We start from the raw sequence: 7,872 nt of genomic DNA on the forward strand, positions 1-7,872 counted from the left end.
GATATTGTACATAAATTATACTACATTAAAATACTGAAAATACTATACTACTAATACTAAAAATGATATGCGTAGTACAAAATAATGTTGACGCAATGTAAAATATTGTATTATTATTGTTCATTTTACAAAAGATTTTTTAGATATATAAAATTTGTATTTTAAACTATAATTAATTCATTTATGCAATTAAACCATATTATATCAACTATAATTAGAGGTGATTTGATGAAGTCACACCGACTGACAAGTCGTCTTATAAACTAAAACAGTTTGTTAAACATATCAATTACTGCAAACAATTTGCATAAACTCCAAATTTCCAATAAATTATACTTATCTATATAATAAAAATATTTAAACAATATAAGTATTTATTTTACTAACATTTTTTTAGTAAAAAATTATATCGTCTCCAAAATATGTTTCAGTAAATATTATAATCATACTAGTATAAACACGTATTAAGGCAAACAAGAGCGGACTTATATTGCTTAGTAAAATAGATTTAATAATAGTTTTTACTTAAATAACTAACTTATTAACTAACTAACTAAGTGATATAGACCATCTATTAAACAAAACTGTTTTGGAAACACTGTCTTTTACTGAGTAATGAATACTGTGTTTAAACTATCGTACTTAACCGGAAAAACATGCAATAATAAGTGTCATTTTCTAATAAAACTGAAAAAAAATTATGCTTATATCTTTAAGTGTAAACATTGTATACTTAATTGATTATTTATACACTTTCCTCAGAAAATATTTTTTTTTGGTTGTACATAGTTTGACTTTTCTTGAGAATAACCTAAACCTTTAATGATATATCTTAAACATTAAAATTTTTATTATAAATCCAAAGGAAATCTTCTGAAAGGAAATATTTCTTAATTTACTGATGTCTTTATATTAAAATTTTTAATATAATTAAAAAATAGATGTAATAAAGACAAAAATAGTTTATGTAAATTGCTACTGTGCGTTATTAAATTTTATTCCAGTAAAAAAAGTGCTCTTTTAGTGCACTTTTTTATGTCACTTAAAATAATCCTATATATATTAAATTTTATTTAGAAGTTGTGGCTAATGTTAATATTAAGAAATCTAAATTATAATAAATTTAAGAAATGGCGATACATTTCACACTGTCTAATTATTGACACAACATAATTTCAATTATATTCTTATATGGCAATTTAAACTTTAATTTATTTAATATTATGTTTATTGAGTGTAATATACAGCTGTTTAAAAATTAATCTTGGATGGGTGTTATTTTTTTTTGAAGCATTATACTTCTTTTTTTTTTAGAGTTTTGAAGTATACTATTTTATGTTATAAATATTATTTTTATTTAATTATAACATGTCACTAAAGTGAAGTAAACTAATTTTAAAATAAGGTTTTCATTTTTATATATCATGTTTTTTAAGTTTATTTAAAAAGATTTTTTCTCAAGTAAGATTTTATGGTTTTTCAAGCATTGTATTATTTTAAAAGTAAATTATTTTGAAGTAAATTATTTAATTTTATAGTTATTATTTTTATTTATTTTTTACTTATTTATTTTTTTTTATTTATTATTTTTTATTTATTTTATTTTTTATTAATTTAAGCATAATATACGGCTAATAGAAAACTATATTTTAATGTTAATTTTTTTTATCAAATGTGATGCGTCTTATGACGAAAAGACAACAATGTTGTATGGTCAGTCAAATTACAATAAATTAACTAAATTTTTGTTGTTGTCTTTTCATTGCTATTCGGTTCGAAAAAAACACTATTTTCTTTAATAAGTGCTATGTTTTTTTAGTATATTATATGGATTTTTAAGCATTATTTAATTTTATAATTTTTATTTTATTTACTGAATTTTTTAGTGAAATCTATATTAGCATTATATTATTTTATAAATATTATGTTATTAAAGTTATTATATGTCTATTTAAGCATTACTTCATTCTACAAATACTATTTTTTTTGAGTTTATTGAAGTTTATTTGATAAGATTTATTTTTTTATTTAAATATGTTAAAACGGTTATTCAATCATTTTTTGGTTTTATTGACTATTTAGCTTAGATTAGATTTTAAACGGGTTGTGAACTTATCTCCATGTCACTACATCCTTTGAGGATTACTGTGACAAACCCACTTTAGTTCCATAAACGAGTAGAAGTTAAAAAGGCCATTATGTCCTTTGGACTGATCTTGTCTAATTCCGTTATAAATGGAAAGGCAGTTGATAAGTATAGAACTCTGAGTCTGGCGAGACTATCACAGTGACACAGAATGTGTTCTGCTGTTTCCTGTTCTTCGTAACAACTATTTGTCTATTTAAGCATTATATTAGTTTGTAAATATATTTTTAAGCTTATTATATGTATTATATATAGAAATACTTAAGATTTCTTCATTATAAATATATTACTTTTTTTAAGTTCATTTATTAAGATTTTTGTCTTATTAAAATATATCAATACGGTTACTCAAGCATTTTCTTATTTTAAAGATACTATTTTATTGATATATAATCTAATACTATTTAAGCAAACTGTGTAAACTTACCAATTGCAGTTATAACATTCTCCTCCACATTTGTTCAATTATTTCTTTCACGTTCTTAATTGCTTTAGAGTAGTTTTTAAATCACAAAATTTTAGTTTTTTTAATTTTTGATTAAAATACACAACTTCACTCTTTTCATTCTCGCCTCGGTTCTGAACACAATTAAAGCGATTTGGGGCAAATAATTTATTTAATATGCAATTAAATGTTTCGGAGGCAATAAATCAAACACGCTGGACAGCAGCGGCAGGTTATGACCAACGCTTGGCAATGAAAGCAGACGCTTACGCCGGTGGTAGCAACGGAAAGAGCGAGTTGAGTTGAGTTTTGAGGTGAGTTTAGGTCAGTTTCGTTGGTTTATCTTTCACTTTAGAATGCGCGATCAGGCCTGATAAAATGCCGACGTTCGTAGCAGATGACGACTATTGAGCGCTAACACAGTACGCAGCGGGCCTGACTAGAGCGGGAGGTGAAAGAAGCATTTACAACAAAACAACATGAATTGTTATTTTGTAACACATAAATTTTGTTTAAATGACAACGTTGACAAGGTTTACACTTTGTGCTGTTTGTTGTTTTTGTTCGAATTGAATTTGGAAAATTGTTTGTTTTGTTTATAAAATGCGTTCGAATTATTGAAAGTAATCATTGGTTGTTAACAAACTACAAACGCGAGCAGGCAGTCCCAATAATGTCCTTATATGAAATTTTAATTCAAATATAATTTGTTTAACTTATGTCCGGTAGAATTATTTATTTTAATTTTTAAACACCATTAAACACATTTTTATTTTCATTGTATAGTTTTTGTTAAAATAATGAGTTTTATTTAATTAAAATATTTTTTTGAAAATATTTCTTTCCGTTTAGTGATTTATTTATTGCACTTTTTTCACTTTATTTGCATTTGTTATTAGTTATTAGTTAATTTTGTGAATTTGTAATTTTTCTTAAGTAACTATTCATAATACTAAAATTAATTGCAAAAAACAAAACAAAAGAATGAAATATTAATAAAAACGCATTGTGTTTGCAATAATTTTCAACAGTTTGTTCTCTAAGCACTTCATAAATCTTAACAATTTTACGCTTAATTTATGAGTTTCCATCAGCGAAAATGCATTTTAATCGACATCAATAAAAACTAAAACACTTTGCTAACAATCCATCATTTATTATCAGCTCCGAAGATATACCTTGACTGACTGAAAGTATGGTATGGTGCTCGTGAGCTTGCTCATTTGATCTCAAAGTCATAAAAGTGTATCCAACAAATAAATAAATATTTCACTTATATTTTATTCTGTTTGCCAGAGTTGAGTTGCGCTGAGTTAAGTTGAGTTGCTGCCAATAAGTGTAGTGTAATGCTTTTATGGAAGTTTTTCAGTTTTTTAGATTTCTTTAGTTTTTTTATTTTTGCTTTGCGCTTTGTTTTTTGAAGCGTTTATTTGTTGAATTACCCGCGAATACGTGCTCAAAGCGCCAATGTTTCACTTTGACTACTTGGGCATAATTCAAATCACAAATATCTGAGCATCAATAAAAAAATACGCACGCACACATTAATATTTTTTCTTACACTGTGTTATATCCGTCGTCGCGCACCCGTGCAATAGCTTATCCAATCACACAAGCATGTAGGGCTGAATAAAAATGCATATCATAAAATGAATAAAAAAAAATTGTACACAAAGAAATGAAAATATAAAAAAGCACAATGCGATAGTGGTTTAAATTCTAAAGAGGAAGATAGCAATAGAAATTAATTCTTTGCCAACAATGTGTTGCGCTGCTCTGGCTTATATGAAATCATGTGGTGTGTGGTTAGATATTGTACGTACGTGTGTGCAATGTAAATGTGGTGGAGTATTGGTGGGATAGTAGTAAAATTATTTTATATCAAACGCTACCAGAAACCAGAAACAAAATTTCTATAGTTTAATCGAATTCGAAATTTGTATGAGTAAATCAAAATTTTATAGTTGTTCGAATATGCAGAGCGCGAATGTTCGAATAAGCTTAAAGAGCGCAATTTGTACGGGTGGTATGTGGTGTGTAGGTGAGATATAGGAGAAAATGATTAGCTTTTTTATGTGTGATGTTAATGAATTCTCCCAGTAAAATATATTGAGAATTTATATTTTTGACTGCAGTTCGAATTTTTGTTTGCTATATTTACTCTCGTATGCTTTCTTTAATAAAATTGATCATTTGCGAGGTGACTTGTTTAATTTCGAAAATAAGATTTGTTTTTATCGAAAAGCGGTTCCTGAAGTGCAAAATTGATTTGAGTAATCATTTGAAGCAACGGATAAACGCATTTGAGAAAAATTAATCATTTATGTTTTTAATTTTTAAAAATGCAAGTTTATTTATGACACATAATTAAATATTTTGTCAATCATTTTTTGTTTACATTTTTGATTTGCACAAAGAAATTCGGAATTTTCGTAAACATAATCGCTAAAGTCCCTTACCTTTATTAATCATTTTTCATGTGTGCAGGAAATAAATTAGAATTTTTTATAAAAGTCAATACTTAATTAACTTTAAATTTGAATATAAAAATGATATATATAAAAATATTTATTTTAAACAAAATTATTGTAACTTTATATAACTTCATAATAACATATGGACACAATATATGACTGAATCTGTTGAGTTCGAAAACTGCATTTTAAAAAAATTTTTTCTGTCAAAGAAGAAGATAAACAGTATTAATTATTAAAAATAATTTTTTCGAATACAATTTAAAGAAACTTTAAGAAACTATGAGTGCAACATTCCGTGTGTGATTACAAAGGTTTTTAGCTCAGTATATAAAACGTTTAATAAATAAAAATTAAGATATATTCAATTTTAAAGTAGCTAGAATCATTTTTTGACAAGAAGGAAAATTAATGACATACTTTCGAAGTATATATATTCGCATATATCTTAAAATTTATTATGCTTTAATTTTAATAAAGATTAAATACCTTAAGATTAGAATAGATATCTTAAGTATGGAATCTAATAAGAAATGTCTCTGAACTGTAAATGAAAGACTGTCTTGGAGAGAAGTGAACATATAGAACAGGTGTGAACAATTCTTATACTTCTCGGTTTATATGGTATCTTGGTATATACTAAAAACATGTAGTGACATCCTGTTTTATAGAAGATCAACCCACTTAGATATTGTATTGATCACTCGCAGGACAACATAATGGACAATAGTTGTCTATGAGTAACACTGTTAATATTTTTATGCAAACGCAATCTCTCAAACCTACCTAATTAAAAACCGAATGGGCATCCAGTCGTATGGACAATGAAATCACTTAGATGCAAGGTTTGTCCAATTTCAGAGCAGCACAATGGGCAGAAGATCTCTTCGAGTGGCAGTATTATTTCAACAAGTTTTAGTTTAACAAGACCTCCCAGACCAACGTATTTAGATCATAAACAGACCCAGTTTCGTTGAATTTTTGACTTCCAATTACTAACTTTTTTCAATTTTTTTATACCAATTTTTTATAGCTTAAAATAAGTAAACCATACAATAGTTTGTAATATTTCTTTTCACTTAAAATGTTTGTTAAAATTATTTTAACTAATTTTCAGATATTCTGGTAACCGTCGCTATTAAAATGTAAAAACACAAGTTAAAATTAAAAGATTTATTCAAAACAACAATTAAGATATTTTATTATATTTTCACATATTATAATTAAATTTTTAATATATTCATTGAAATTTTTTTTTTTTAAATATAATATTTAAATTTTTTTTTTAACATAATATATTCAAAAATTTATTTATTTTTTGTATTTCGCACACGAGTTTCTTTAAAAGCAGTTTTTTAGTTTACCGCCGATTGTCAGTCAGAGTTCGTCCGAAAAGCGTTTATCCATTAAAATCAAGTTTAAACTCTTCTGCACTTGTGTTTGCGAAAGCTACCGGGCGAATATTGAAGAATGCGGTATCGTTTAGTTATTTCGAACATGGCAATGGATGAGTGTTGTGTGGTGGTATGAGTTGTCAGTTGCCAGTGCACAGTTGTTTGTTCGAAAATATTGCTATCACTTTCTGTTCAATCAGAGCTCCGCCTATACTTGATTTATGTGTTAAGGGTGCTAGAAGTCGATGGCCTAACAAATAAATTACAAGAGCAAATGAGTCGAAGCGATTCGTAACAGGTTGTTTTGGAATCTCCAATAAGGTAATTTTTATTCGATTTTCCTGTGGCTGCTGCAAGTAGTCATCCATTCGGCGACTATATTTCTACCATTAAAATTAGAATATGATTTCTAAATTAATATTTCTTATTAAAAATAAAAATAAAGGACCCCAATTTTTTTATCTGTGAGATAAGTAGGTTGTATGTATTTTGAATTTATGATCTGTGAAGGTGTTAACACGTCAAATCAGTAGCACTAATAATAAATGACGCCAATTAGCGAATGCTCTTAAACGACTGTTGTTTTGAGTAGTTTCCTTATATGAGGATAATGCGAAGTTGTAATCACACAATTATATCACGCAGTTCATTGTCCTATATATGGCAAAAGAAACTTAAATTTTGACTATAAATATTATGTTAATTAGTGACATGAATAAGTCTATATTTTAAATTAATAACAATTTATATATGTGTAGCATATTTTTAATATATAGAAAATAGAAGAAAAATTTAGGTAATAGGACTGGAATTTATTACAAACTATAATTTTTTTTAAATAATATAAAATAATGTTTGATATAATTAGTTAAAAATATATAGTTTCTTTAGTATATTCAATTTTTAAATACAAATAAAATTTATAATTACAATTTTGTTAATATACAACAGTACCAGTGGCGTAACTACAGGGAAGCGACTGGAAGCAACGCTTTCGGGCCCCCGAACATAGGGGGCCCCACTATAAATTTATGCATTCATTATTAACATTAAAGAAATTACCAAAACTAGACAATTTTCCTCAAATAAATGAAAACAAAACTGAAGGAATAAACGATTTAAATGATGCCTTTGTTAATTGTGATACACAGAATAAATTTACACAATGTTCAGATACTGAAACAGACTTCAAACAGACGATACGAAAATCTTGACAAGTCTAATATACCTTTTTTACACTTTTTCGTGTAAAGGGTATAAAAAGATATTAGTAGGAGCTTCTTAGTTAGAATTCGCTTATGGGCCTAAAAAATATAGTAACGCCACTGAAAAGTACGTTTCCATTTTATTTATTTGTTTATAAAAATTTTTTTTACAGTGTTTACGATCAGTTTATAATTAATAATAAATAAA

At 26.4% G+C, this 7,872-nt stretch overlaps 3 protein-coding genes across 4 annotated transcripts in view; 1 reads left to right on the forward strand and 2 right to left on the reverse strand.

The window, feature by feature from the left end:
• LOC119676114 (homeotic protein Sex combs reduced) overlaps positions 1-3,250 on the reverse strand; it is a 46,354-nt gene extending 43,104 nt beyond the window's left edge. The window contains exon 1 of the mRNA XM_038087342.1: positions 2,574-3,250. The gene's annotated coding sequence lies outside the window, so the exon portion shown is untranslated. The remainder of the gene's footprint in view (positions 1-2,573) is intronic.
• LOC119679664 (homeotic protein antennapedia) overlaps positions 1-7,872 on the reverse strand; it is a 413,608-nt gene that overhangs the window by 23,360 nt on the left and 382,376 nt on the right. The window lies entirely within an intron of this gene.
• The window catches only part of LOC119682205 (homeobox protein H55-like), an 85,418-nt gene that overhangs the window by 20,365 nt on the left and 57,181 nt on the right, over positions 1-7,872 (forward strand). The window lies entirely within an intron of this gene.

Source organism: Teleopsis dalmanni, chromosome 2 (genome assembly GCF_002237135.1).
Source record: "Teleopsis dalmanni isolate 2A chromosome 2, ASM223713v2, whole genome shotgun sequence".
NCBI classification, from domain to species: Eukaryota; Metazoa; Arthropoda; class Insecta; order Diptera; family Diopsidae; genus Teleopsis; species Teleopsis dalmanni.